Raw genomic sequence first — 8,170 nt, forward strand, 5'->3', positions numbered from 1 at the left:
GGAGGGATCACATTCAGTCGATCCTTCCTGTAAGCCTCGCCAAACCCCTGACTAACTGAAGTAGTCCCTTGAGAATGTATGTCCTGCTTGCTAAGCCCATAGCTTAAAAAGAACGTCCCTTGAGTGAAAACTCCCCGTAAGAGAGACATTCACCTCCCCTCTTGGTACAGTCTAGAATCGGTGACTCATCGTGACGTACATGTCCATATATGGTGTTGTTTCCTCCTGGGGTTCCCACAGCTGTTGCTGTGAACGCTGCTGGTCTGTTTCGCTTTGCTGCGCCAATTGCTGTAATCATACGTGATGTCACTTGCAGGTCACAGGTTCAAGCACTGTAAGTCACGGGTTCGAACGCTAGCAGGCCTCTGCGCCACGAGAAGGAAGTTTCGAGCACCTGCTGGAAATCACTGACCCTGCCTAAACCTCCCTATTGCACCTTCCGCAGACGTTACGGTCGATTTTTGCAAAATAAACACTGGTAAAGCCAATAGGTCTTGCTGTGCAGCATGACTGCAAGTTTTGAAATAAAAAAATGGAATGACTCGATCGCGTCTTAGAGCTTAAAAAAATGAAAATAAATACTTTCGGCCGTGCTGCTGCTGTGCATCAAACATTGTCAAAACCGAGAGGTGGTGTAAGCAAGACCTATTGGCTTTGCCAATGTTTTTTTCTGGTGGGATAGGAGGGAGGACTGGAAGCAACGATGGGAGGGTGGGAGTTCTGGGAACTATACAAAGTAGGGGGAACCAACAGGGGCGGCCTTAGGCATGTGCAAGCTGTGCACCTGCACAGGGCCGCCAAACCCCAGGGGCCGCCACGCCAATATATATCCTTAATATAAAAATCCTCTGAGGATGGATACATATTTGCGTGGCAGCCCCTGGCAGGGATTTGGCGGCCTCCGGCTCTGTTCCACTTCCAAGCACCCTGACCCCCCCCCCCCGCCCCGCCTGGACCCCCTCTTCCGAGGCCCCCTACCTACGCTCCCTGCCCAGGGCCGCCATGAGCCTAAAGCCGCCCCTGGAAGCAACACCAAATGGGCAAGGATCAATGCTGGGTGGGAGAGGCAAGCACCAATGGAGGAGGGGGTACGGAACAAGCACCAAGCCAAAAAAACCAGCAAAAACAAATGTATCTGATCTTGTGTAAGGCAATCCAGTGCTCTTGTAAAACGCTCCAATTCCCTAGGGGGGATTTCATGCTACAGTAAAAAAAAAAAAACTGTGAAGCAGATGTGGGGGGTGGGGGAGGGGATGGACGGAGAGAGAGCAGGAAAGGAAGAGAAGCCTTCAAACACTTGCTCCCTTATGTAAAGTGCTTGCACAAAAAGAATAAACGTAGCCTGCCATGGAAGCACAAGCAGCGGAAGGGTACTTACTTGGAAGGGACTCAGTACTTGGGTCATGCACCACAGCCGGGACAAACACTTAACCCCTTCACTGCGGCGGCTATTCCGCCGCAGTGCTAAGGGGGCGGGGCGGCCGCGCGGCGGCCGCATGCTGGTGACGGAACCGCTCCGTCATCAGCTGTGGTTGGGCTGTGCTCATGACGGAGCGGTTCCGTCATGGCCCCGCCCGCTCAATAGAACGCGCCGCGCAGGCGCGGCGGCCGGGCCATGACGGAACCGCTCCGTCATCAGCACAGCGCCATCGCAGCTGATGACGGAGCGGTTCCGTCATCAGCATAGAAAGGGTTAAAGAAGAAGTGAAGCCAGCATGCAGTGACTGAAGAAAAGCAAGGAAATGAGAGTGACAAAGAAGCCAATTAATGGGCCGTAATTGGTAGGCTCCAAGCCTCCTGTAAGCTAGCAAAGTGTCTCCCAAGCAACACACATGCTCTGTCTAAGGCCAGACGAGACCTATTTATTTTTATTTATTTGAAAGGTTTTATATAGCGCTGGCTCCACCCGAGGGTATCAGAGCGCTTTACATCAGCAGAGGTAGTATACAATAAAGAACATTCATGGCATTTAAAACAAAACACGTTGTACAGGTGCATTATACAGAAAAATAAGGGGAGGCAAAACATGAAACAGAAAGAATAATGGGAGAAGTTAGGGGAACATAGTGATAAGAGGTACATATGGATGGAGAATGGCGATGGGGAAGCCAGTTGCCGGAGCCCTGGTATTAATAAAGCTAGTAAATGTAATAGTATGTCACAGAGGGTTCAGAGGGAAAGATAGTAAGTGGGAGGAAAAGATAGGTGGGGGGGTGAGGGTACAAGAGAAAAAGGAGAGGGGAGTGAGTGTGGGACGGGGGAAGTTAAAAGAGGAAGGGGGAGAGGTAGTCGGAGAGACTAGGTATCTGATAAAAAATAAAAAAATCCCCAAAATTTGGCGAGTAAATGAATTTTAAGTTCTTTTTTGAATCTGGAGTAGGAGGGGTTGCAACGGAGGTCTTTGGGTAGGGCATTCCAAATGGATGGGGCCTTACCAGAGAAGGAACGGGATTTCGCAGCAGCTTTTTTGAGTAGGGGAGTATGAGAAGAAGAGTGTTGGTGCTTCTCAGTGTTCGGGCACAGCCAGCTTTTTTAAGTTTTGTTGAGAGGTAGGATGGGGTATTCTGGTAAAGTGCTTTGTGAGTAATACAGGCAATTTTATAGGAGGACCTGCCTTCTATGGGGAGCCAATTGAGGGATTTGAGAGCAGGGGAGATGTGGTCAAAGCGTCTACAGTTTGTTGTTAGCCTGGCTGCTAGGTTAAGAAAAGATTTTATGGGGGCCGGGCGGGTTTTGGGGCTGCCAGAGAGGAGGGTTACCATAATCTATTTTAGATAGGACAAGAGACTGGATTATCAATTTAAAGTCTTCATCAGGGATAAAAGGTTGAATTTTTTTGAGATGCCGGAGAGTGAAAAGTGCGCTTTTTGCTGAGTTCTTGACATGGGAATTGAGTGTGAGATTGTATTTTATAGTACAATTGGGTGTCTACCTCATAGAGGTGCTAGTTGATTTTCTCTTGTTTGAGTATCCGGTAGAGGGGTTCCATAAAGAGGTTGAAGAGAGCGGGGAGAGGATGGATCCTTGAGGGACACCCAGGGAGACAGAGGTAGGACTAGAGAGGCAGTTTTGAATTTTAATTTGTTAAGCTCTGTGTTGAAAGTAAGAGGTGAACCAATTAAGGACAGTGCCACTGAGGCCGAAGCGATTTTTGAGTGTGTTGAGAATAGGCATGAGCGGATTTTGCGGATTGGCAATCCGCGAATTTGCGGATTTGCGAACTCGCAATCCGCAAAATCCGCGAATTCCCGCGAATTTGCGGATTTTTTTTTTTTTTTTGTGTTCGCCCGTGTTTCTGCCAGTTCGCGAGGGTTTTTACAATTTCGCAATTTGCGAACTTACCTGTCGGGTCGCAAGTTTTGCGAACTTGTTGTTTCTACGTGTCCAACCTGTTTGGGACACTCTTCTTCATCACTGCCACTCTCTGTCACCACTGCCACTCTCTGACTACTCATGCCACCCTCTGGCCCACCCATGCCACCCTCTGTTTCATCACCACACCCTCTGGTTGTCCAGTGTACATTATTTTCGGCAAAGCAAAGCACACCTTCCCTGCCTCAAGTGACCTGAATTAATTTGGGGCTGATTAATGTGTCACAGAATATTTTTTTAGCTGGCACCTGCTTCCTTAGTGCGCCCTGATTAGTGATCTTTTGCACTTGCTAAGTGCTTTCATTGTTGCAAAATTAGTTACAACACCTGCCCTGCCCCAACTGACAATAATGAATTAGGGGCTGATTAATGGATTTTAACTTCCAGCCTGGCTCCTGCTTGTCTCCCTTAGCTGTAATTCATGACCTTTGTGGCATATGTGTAACTATTCTGAGGTTCAGAGCAGGGTCACATAATAGTTTCAACTGGCAACTGAACTCTGGAGGGGCCCCTCAGGAAGCACTACAGGAAATGGCTACTAATGATGTGCCTGAACTTTTGAACCTGGTAAGTAGTTACTTTCAGTTTTGCTTAGAACGTATTTCTGCAATTTCGCACTTATTCGCGGGGCGCGAACTCACGCGAACAGTGCGAGCAGTGCGAGCAAAATCCGCTGCTCGCGGATTTGCGGATTTTGCAGGAAATTCGCAAATCTCGCGGATTGCGGATTTCCCGAAAATCCGCAAAATCCGCGAGCGGAACGGATTTTCCGCCCATGCCTAGTTGAGAAGGGTTGGGTGAAAAACAGTATCAAATGCCGCAGATAGGTCAAGAAGGATAAGAAGGAAGGTCTCACCCTTGTCCAGTGCTAGGTGAATATCATCAACAATATTGAGAAGCACAATTTCCGTGCTGCACCCTTTGCAGAAGCCAGATTGAAGGGGGTCCAGCAGGTTAAACACATCAATGTGATTGTCCAGTTGGAGGAGGGCTCATTTTTCCAGGGCTTTGGAGAGGAGGGGGAGGTTGGAGATGGGGCGGAGATTATTAGCGTCATTGGCGTCAGCTTTGTGATTTTTGGGGATGGGAGTGATTTGCCCGAGTTGAAGGGAAATAGGCACACACCCTGAGGAGAGGGATGCGTTGATGATGTTTGTCCAGTAGGGGACGATAACATGTTTGAGTTCTTGGATGAGTGCGGAAGGGAGTGGGTCTTTGGTGTGGGAGGAAGGTTTGAGTTTGGCTAAAATGTTGTAGACCTCTTGTTCAGTTACAGTGTGAAAATTAGGCCATGAGGCGTTGTTTTTAGTCAGAAGGGAGATGGGTTCCGTAGGGGTAAGAGAGGAAAGGGGTGAGGGGGGTAGGGGAAGTGTTCAAGGGGAGAGGGGGTAGAAGGGTGGCAATCGGGGGAGGTTGAGGGGTGAACGAGGGGGGGGTCTCGAGGAAAGTGCGGTCTATTTTAGCAATTTTTTTATTTTACAGAAAAAGTTAGCAATTTCTTTGCATTTGCTAGTGGAGGCCACAGGGTAAGGGGGTGGAGGGTTGGTTAAACAGTGAACAATTTAGACTGGTACCTCTCATGGAATCCCTTCAACCCCCTGCCTTGGCCAACTGTGCCTCGTTCTTCAACACACCTTCCTGTTGCCAATAGAGAACGCCTCCTTTTTAATTGTAAGGATAAAACACAGAAAGGATGTTACCGTGCCTGCTACAGATATCTGCATTCAACCATCAGAGCATACTCAGCATTTCTTCCTTCTGAGGGCCCAGCGATAAACCAAAATTTTCGCTACATTTGCCATTGAAATTATACATTCTTTTGTTCTTTGATTCCAATATAATGTAATTACATATCATCACTTCTTGAGCATGTTTAAATTAACAAAAAGTGTCCTAGCCTTTGAAATAAAGCTCTTATAAAAAGAAGAATGTCTTTTTTTAATGACATTTTCTTAAAGGTCAATTTTCTCAAAATACAACGTCTTTTCCAACGTTTCCAATAAAAAAAAGTTCCAATTTGGATGAATACATAGCACTTTAAAAGGAATCTGCATTATGTTGTTATTACTCGTTTAGCATCGGAATCTTTGGGCTTTATAAAGCACTTTGAGGTTGTGCAGTCTCATGGAGTAACATCTCAGAGCACATAGACAAGTGCAAACATTGACACTTAGATCCACCAAGCTGTCCTTTTGTGCACCTGTTGCACACTATACACTACATTATCCGATCAAGTCGCATTTTACATTAAATCGCGAAGCCAAAAATGTGTTACCCTGGATAGATCTATTTAGTGATTTGGCTTGAAAAATAAAGCATGAATGGTCTTTTATGCCAATTTTGAATATTTTTAAAATGCGATTGTTACCAGCCTTGTTTGCTAGTCACCAAGAGCTCTTTGCTTTGTTCCTCTCCAACACAGCAGTTTTGCAACAACACTTGTAACTTGTACAAAAGGTACACCATCCTCGTGCACTCAAGTGCCCATCTCCACAACATCCATCTTGGTTACTTACCCTCTTTTATGTTCATAACACCCAAACACATGAGAGGGAAACTCATGATCTTTACAGCTTCCCTTAACTTATCTTCACACATCTACACACCCATCCAGAATGCAGTGAGGGCTCCTCCGCTAAGGCAGCGATGTGCCTCCCCGCTGACTTATTACGATACGTTATTATCATTTTATTTTTCCTATCGAAGTGAGTGGCTCTCGGGGAGGGGTGTGCTCGCCAGAGCAGGGAGAGGAGTGGTTGGCACTACTTAAGTGTGCATGACTGCTTGGCCGGTTCTCTCGGCCAGGCACACAGTCCTGCACACTTTACATCTTCTCCACCAGGCTTGCTTTACACAGCTTGGTGAGGAACATGCAAAGCCTCCCAGTCCCCTTCTGAGCGCGGTGGTTCGGGGCTCAGACCAATCACAATGCTTCATTGCAGCGTTGTGATTGGCTATGCGGATCCCAGGTGATTCCTGCTCCTTCCTGCAGCCGGCGGAGACAGGAAGAAGAGGACGGAGAAGAGGCGGCAGCTGGCTGGCCCAGGTTAGTGATTTTAGAAATGTCATTCCATTCCGCATCCACTCCTGCCTCACAACTCCCAATCGGAAGCCATCCTGATCTCTTCATCTCAGTCATATCTTTGCATTTCTGCATGTTCTCTTGTCAGTGACTGGTCAGATGTTTTGCTCTATCCGTCTACATTACACTTCCTAAACCCTTTCACAAAAGACAACGCAAACCTTAAATTCTCAAATCCAGACCCTTCATAAACCTACTTATGGAAGACCCAAAGCATACCCTGACTTCTCTTTACCACAACACAAAGCTGACATTATAACTGTTTTACACATACCCAATACTTCTCTTAGACCCATCACTGACGTCCACACAGCGCTTTCATCCAAAATCGAGTAATCAAAAGCTAACAGTCCCTGATACTTCCAAGACTAACTACTTGCAGGCGTGCAGTCAGAAAATTTCCAGAACCTCCAACTTAGCTGAGGGCCTTGAGGCATTCAACGCGTCATTCACTGCCCACAAACGCTCCATATGTAAAGCAGTTCAGACAATGAATCAACAAGCATCTCTGAAGCCAACAAGGAAAGCATAACTAATCAAATCACCCGTATATTGAAACAATAACCTTCCCCATTTCAGTCTCAATCGGAAACGCAACCTGCATTAATTGATTCTTCTTACACACAAGACTGACATGCAATATAAAAAACATCAACGTCCAATAATCTACACAACACTTCACACATTCACCACCAACATCACCGCTCCTGCCACCACCGTCCCTGCCCGCTGCCAACAAGCTAATTCCATTCAGCCATCCCTCAAAGCAATCATTTGACATCAACAATCTCCCACCTTCCCATGCCAAATCTCTCTCCCATCAGCTATTACCGCCAACCTAGATAACTTTAACATTTCCCTCCCAGCAGGCACTTTCCCATCCTGCCTAAGTAAGGTCAAACCCCTCTTGCTATAAAAAAAAGCCCCAATCTTACTCCTTTATCTCCTCTTCCTCAGCATTGACTTAGAAAGTGGTGGTGATCCAACATTAAGATTCCATTGGTCACCACAACCTTAAGGCTTAAACATCTAATTTCCCCCCTCTCCACAGCGCCATAACAGCAACATAATGCTGTCCCTATCTGCTGTCCCTCCAAACCATTTCAGTGGACGCTATCTCTTTAAATCATCAAATGTTACTCAATTTATACCGGATATTGACTGTGGATGGTCTGTGCTTTGGTGGTAGCTAAGAAGCAGAATCTGTAAGTCTGGAAGTCCTCAATTGTGCCATATATATAGGGCTTGATGCAAGATTTATCTGCACTTTCTAAGTATGAGAAACTTTTATCTGGTAAACTGCCACTTCTGGACAAATATGAGAAATTATGGTCTTCTAATAATGACTCATAGCTTTACCACACTCTCATCAGTATGCCAATGGGGGACCATTTTACCTTAAGGAGTCATCAGTATACAACTCTACCTGGGCACTGTCTAATCCAGGATGTCTACCATCTAACTCAAATGAAATCCAACTAAGAATTATTTCTCAGTAGTTGTTCACTTGAATCATTAGTCAAACTATAGTTAAATCTGTATGTCTTGAATGCCTCTCCCATCCAATTCCCCTGCAAGCAGTGCCATGTCTCTGAGAGTCTACAGCACCCTTTGTCTCTAATTCACGGAATAAAGGAAAAAGGAACTCGCTTGTACGTGGAATCAAATCAATTAGACATAAGCCTTTCTCAGAGTCCTCCATTCAAGCCCTTGCCA

Source organism: Lissotriton vulgaris, chromosome 9 (assembly GCF_964263255.1).
Source record: "Lissotriton vulgaris chromosome 9, aLisVul1.2, whole genome shotgun sequence".
Taxonomy (NCBI): Eukaryota; Metazoa; Chordata; class Amphibia; order Caudata; family Salamandridae; genus Lissotriton; species Lissotriton vulgaris.